The sequence below is a fragment of the Octopus sinensis genome, linkage group LG15 (assembly GCF_006345805.1).
Source record: "Octopus sinensis linkage group LG15, ASM634580v1, whole genome shotgun sequence".
NCBI lineage: Eukaryota > Metazoa > Mollusca > Cephalopoda > Octopoda > Octopodidae > Octopus > Octopus sinensis.
Genome location: NC_043011.1, coordinates 54,200,239 through 54,206,794, shown reverse-complemented (window position 1 = coordinate 54,206,794; position 6,556 = coordinate 54,200,239). Strand labels below are relative to the sequence as shown.

General features: G+C 40.2%; 1 pseudogene; it reads left to right on the top strand.

Moving 5' to 3' along the window:
- The first annotated feature begins 6,507 nt into the window (after positions 1-6,507).
- Positions 6,508-6,556, top strand: part of LOC115220069 — a 100-nt pseudogene continuing 51 nt past the window's right edge.

The window sequence follows — 6,556 nt, the reverse complement described above, 5'->3', positions numbered from 1 at the left end:
CAGCATGGCTGCAGTCAAATGACTGAAACATGTTGAAGAATAAAAGTGGGCAACCAGATCGAACTGTCTCAAAACTGTAAGGACTTCTGGTAACTTGACTGAGGAAAGAAGGCCACGAATGACCCGTCTTTTTTGCCTGTCCTTCTGAATGTTGTTTCTCCTGTCCGCTTTTGTATCGTCTATCTGTCCGAATGTTTTATTGTCCCCTATTGCGCTTTTGTTCCATTTTAGATGAGTCAATATATATATATATATAATATATATATATATATATATATAATATATATATATATATATATATATATATATACATACACACGCGCGTGAGTCGTCTAAGAGACCAAATATCAAGGAAAGGATGCACTGTCAGAAGAGTGGGTATATTGTATTCTTTACGCGGAACTGACTGGTAAGATCAGCCGTGATGGATATGGATATTTAATACTATACTTTTCGGATTATTTATATATATATATATATATAGTTCAAATTTACAGAAAAACAAAAGATGAAAACAGGTGTGTGATCAACATGCAGGTGTTTGACACTCTAGAAAGTGGGAAAGTCTTTTACATTTTGAGCCTATGCTCTTCAACAGAAAGGAATAAGAGATAAGAGACAATAAACAGAGAGAGAATTTTTTAGATGTGAAGATTTTAGCGATCAAGCATGGTGACTAGTTATATATATATAATATTATATATATATATATATATATATATATATATATATTTGGCGACACATGAATTTCTTCATCTTCTTGCTCTGTTAAAGTATTTGAGAAAAATTATATTAATGTGTCCGAATGGTTAAAATTCTATTTATCTATTTGTACAGCTGCATTTAAATTAATGTAATTATTGCATTGTTCAGTTAAATAGAGCCGCTTGAAACGGTCGTACTGCATCACTACTTGACACAGAGGTTCTCTAATTCTTCATCAGTTATCAACCAGAATGGTAACACTCAGTTTCGCACCTTTAATGAAAAGACTGAGAGGCTTCCAGTGTTGGCGGTTCCTGCCGCTCTCTCACTCTCTGTCTCCCTTTCTCCTCTGACTTCTGCTGACACGTGACCCGTGGCCAGTTTTTCTTCATTCTTTCTTTCTCAGCGGTTCGGTCACGAAATCACTTTCTCTACCTTGCTATTCACCGTTGTCTACATCCTTCAGGATTTCTTCTAAGCGTTACCAACCACACCCGTCTTTTGGCCGCAAGGCCGTATTTTGCTCGTTTTGTTTTTGTCCATCGGCTTAAATTACATTTTTTAAACTTTCCTATGTCCACTCTGTGTCGTTTTGTTTGTTTGAGACCCAATTCTGTGCGTCTTTCGCAGGCACAGCCAAGATGGGAAGCCCCCACAGCCTCATCGTTAAAGGTGCGAAACTATGCATTACCATTCTGGTTGATAACTGATGAACAATTAGGGACCCACAGTGTCGTCGGCGGCGGCGTGGTGGCATGTTGTATGTCTCTTGTTTTGAGTAACCACTGGCCATCTCAGAACTATGATTAAAAGCAATATGATCGTGACCACCCCATCTTTCTCGAAATGGACAAGTTAATCAGTGTCTTATTCTACACCAGACATGAGCAGCTTTTTTCGAGAAGCGGGCCGCATGAGACATTGGTCCTCATCAGGCGGGCCACACCACTAAAAAATTTTTTCGTTAGACGTGCCTGTAAGCCGCTGTTTGCCCATAACTGTTTCATAGTCTCTGTTAAAATGGTATGGTGTGATTTGAGGAGTTTTGGCTGCTATTTCTTGCAGGTCAAAAGACCACATAATGTTTCCCTCAAAGGATAGTAGTAGTGGTGGTGGTGGTGGTGGCGGTGATGGTGAAGGTAAAGTTTTATCTTCTCTCTCCTCCCACCTCCTCCTTTACCGCACTCACCTACCAATGAAAAGATGAAATAAAGACGTCAACACAGAAAGTGTGGAAAAAAGACAGATAGATATGAGAAGAGAGGAGAAAAGAAAGAAAAGATAGAGGGACAGACAGAAAGGTAGGGAGTGAGAGACCTGACGAGAGACGGGGAGAGGGACCGGGGGTGGGGGGAGAAATGGGGATGATATGATTGAATGAACAAACTCTTAAGCTGGGAACGATAGGAACAGCAGGGATGTTGGCCCATAGAGAGCAGAATGGGGGAGAGTAAGGAGAAACAGAGAGACGGAAGAAATAGCTGCGTGTGTGACTGACATACTGTAATACATATAAACATGTGCGTGTATGTATGTATGTATATATATACACACACACATAAATACCTCTATGTATGTTTGTGTGTGTGTATATAAGCAATGTGTAGACACGGGGTGATATTATGGTCATTAAAACTGTTGACTGGTGAAAGTCAATCACACAATAAAGGCACAAAATTAAACGTTAAACAAACAGAAGCTTGTTTAACCGTAGGAATTGTCTGTCTGGCAGTCCTTACTTTTTCCATTTGTATGCATGTCTGTCTGTCTGTCTATCTATCTCTAGCCCCCCCCCTCTCTCTCTCTCGTGCTTGAAAACGTCAAGAACTGAAAGCGCTTGCACGTCTATAAAAGCAAATGCCACACACATTTTGTGAAATCTTTTCCCTTAGGTTTGTGCCTTTCGACCTTCTAAAAAGAGGTTCTTTTCTCAATCTTAATTCTTTGAGAAAACAATCTTCTCTCCAAGTATTATAACTATATCAAAGTATTTCCAAAACACTCCATATATAAATTTAATATAATATATATATATATATATGTACTTGTACACATACACCGTGACCGCGTGTGTACCGTTGGCGATTTTTTTTTCCTCTGTCTTTCCTTCTCTGAATCTTTCCTTCTATGTTACCGACGAAGAGTTCCGCTCGAAACGATAAACCCTCCTTCTTTCCTGAGCGTCCAATAATACCATATTTGTTCCTCCATATTTATTCAGCGTGACACAGAGAGTGACAAGGCCGGCCCTTTGAAATACAGGTACAACAGAAACAGGAAGTAAGAGTGAGAGAAAGTTGTGGTGAAAGAGTACAGCAGGGATCACCACCACCCCTGCCGGAGCCTCGTGGAGCTTTTAGGTGTTTTCGCTCAACAAACACTCACAATGCCCGGTCTGGGAATCGAAACCGCGATCCTATGACCGCGAGTCCGCTACCCTAACCACTGGGCCACTGCGCCTCCACACACATTATATATATATATATATATATATATATATATTATATATATTTATTATTGGTGAATTAAGAAATGGAGCTGAACGCAGATTGAACAGAAATCGTTTATTTCATTCTACAACGTGATTTTTGCTACCAAGGTATCGGTTTAAACTTTTGATTAATCTACTACAAGATTATTCATCTTTCTATTTCACATAATATATATATATATATATATATTATATATATATATATATAATATATATTATATATACGTGTACATACACAGGATAGAAAGAAGGAAAACATAACTTTCACAAATAGTTCATAATTTAATTTCGCTCAAAAGCTGCCTCCTTAGCATTGAACACCGTACGACCTATTATTAATAAAGCTCATAGTTAAGTTGATGTATTTTGGGATGTTCATACATCAATTCCTTGTTTCTTTCCCTCTCCAGATAGACAAACAGACAGACAGACATATCCTGAAACCCACACAACTCATTTTACAATAGTTGAAACATTGTTGTTTGGCTGTTCATTGTTTCCAATCAGTGATTAGACTCAATATCATTTTCTACGCTGGGCACAAGGCCCGAAATGATTTACATCGATCGCAGTACGCAACTGGTACTTAATTTATCGACACCGAAAGGATGAAAGACAAAGTCGACTTCGGCGGAATTTGAATTCAGAACGTAAAGACAGACGAAATACCGCTAAGCATTTCGCCCGGCGTGCTAACGATTCTTATTTCTTTATTGCTCACAAGGGGCTAAACATAGAGGGGACAAACAAGGACAGACAAGGTGATTAAGTCGATTATATCGACCCCTGTGCGTAACTGGTACTTATTTAATCGACCCCGAAAGGATGAAAGGCAAAGTCGACCTCGGCGGAATTTGAACTCAGAACATAAGGACAGACGAAATACCGCCAAGCATTTCGCCCGGCGCGCTAACGTTTCTGCCAAGTCGTCGCCTTTGATTAGACGCAATATTAGCTTTTCCAGTGGGACCTTAGTCGGGTGCCGTCACCTTTGACCCTGCTCACCAGCTGTCCTTTCACAGAAATTCAGAGACATTTAGAAAATATAAATGGCGACTCTGTGTGTGTGTGTGTGGTGTGTGTGTGTGTGTGTGTGTGTCCCGGAGTGTCCATCTACGACTGCCTGTGAGTGTGTGTTTAACGTGAATAAATGACTCTCGGCAGCGCTATTACACTGTTTACATAAAATCAAAAGACGTCTTTGCTCGTCTGTTTCCTAGTTTCACTATTGGATTGCGTGTGTGTCGTAACATTATGCCAGATGCCTGGTGTCGTATCAGTTTCCTAGTTTCCAATTTGGTTTGCCTTTTCAGCTTTTATCACACATTTTTCACTCCAGTCCTGCTTATTCACGTCACTGTTTACTCGCCTGACATATTTTTTTTTTTTGTGTGTGAGCTGTATTTCATTTTGGCGGGGTGGATGAATGTATACATAAGTTGTAGACATACAATGACTATATACTTATGTACACTAATAAATTATATACATATGTTAAACTTAATCCTTCTATAAACAGCAGGAAGTCGAATGGAGCAGTGAATACCATTAGATTTCACAAAAGCCAGCGAACGAGGGATCAATCTCCACTTGGAGAAGGTTTCGATCATTCTCGCGTTATTTCCTCAATATTATCAGATATCTCTTTTCGGTGGGTGGGTGGTGGGGGAATAATTAAACCCAGGTGTAAATAATTGAAGCAGTTTTAATCGGGTATATTGGATTTTAACTCACGATTCATAAACGAAACTATTAAAAAAACTAACGAAATAATTTTGTTACTTTGCTACTACGTTATATATTTCTGTCTTTCTATCGTTGTATACAGCAGTGAATAGCAAACTACGTTAGATATTTCTTTATTTAAATAATAATAATATAAATGAATGCGCCCTTTTTAAAGCCTAGCCAGGCTTATGGGCCCGGTTTCCCGGTTTCTATGGCGTATGTGTTCCCCAGCTGGACGGGACGCCAGTCTATCGCAGCGTTACTCATTTTTGCCCCCTGAGTGGACTGGAGCAAACGTGAAATGAAATGTTTTGCTCAAGAACACAACGCGTCGCCCGGTCCAGGAATCGAAATCACAATTTTACGATCTTGATGCTGACACCCCAACCACTAAGCCTCGCGCCTCCACATTTCTTTATTTACATTACTATATACAGCAGTGTATGGTGAGCTGCGTTCACAAAAGAGCAACGATGACGAAACGCTTATCAGAGACATCTGAGAAGAGACCAATATGGCTGTGGGCACAAAGAAACAATAGCTAAAGGCAAAGCTCTGAAAACCACTGCTTTCACATATTTGGGTTATCATCTCGAAAGAGTCCAGAAGCTGGCTACCCGCATGGTTCTTGGTCTCAAGCATTTGTCTTATGAAGAAAGGCTGAAGACGCTCAACCTTTATTCTCTAGAAAAACGACGACGCCGTGCTGATCTCATTCTTGTTCACAACATCATAAGCGGAAAGTGTAACCTCTCGAAAGAGCTGTTCTTCACTCCTGCTCCAGAGCGTCGGCTGCGGGGGTCACTCCGAAAGCTCTATCTGCGACGATTCATCTCAATCGAAGGGAGAGAGGCTTTCTCCGTCCGGGTTGCGGATCCGTCGAATAAGCTGCCGGAACGAGATAGTGAAGATGCCGACGACCGCTCGGTCAAAGTCTCTCTTGACCAGAAATGGCCTGAATCTTTGCATGAACACCCTCCCTGTACATAACTCCATGTCCCCCTACATGGCCTTGCTTTTTGCTTTTTGAGCCAAAAAGTTAACTTAACTTAACTACAGTAACAAGCCATGCTAAACTCGATAGGGAGGTCCAAACTTGTATTCGAAAGGACAGTATTGCTTTGGGATGCTTTATGAACGACTTTCGAGTGCCCATGATATCTCAGTAAGGATAAAAATGGACGTGTATAAGTCAGTTGTCCTGACAACTCTTTCGAATGGAGCATAGACCTGGACGCTTTATCATAGGGACCTCGGTCATCCGAAGCGATGAATGTTAGCCTCAGGGTGATTTGAACTCAGAACGTAAAGAACCAATTGTTTCTAATTTCGGAATAAAACCAGAAAATTGGCTCGAAGAGGTTAGTTAATATTATCTGCCCCATTACGCTACTGTAGAAGATTCCAGACATCGAGCTGCAGACCAGTACTGGACTGTGGATCATTTGGAGCCGGGTCATAGAGGAAGAATAAATTGTTCAACTTCATTTTTGTTTTATTGACCATCACAGTCTTCAGGTTGTTTTTTGTATTATATATTACATATATATATGTAATATATATGTATCATATACATTATGACAGCGACAGCGGTACATATTCTAAAATTGGGCGATGCAGAGAAGATTAGCA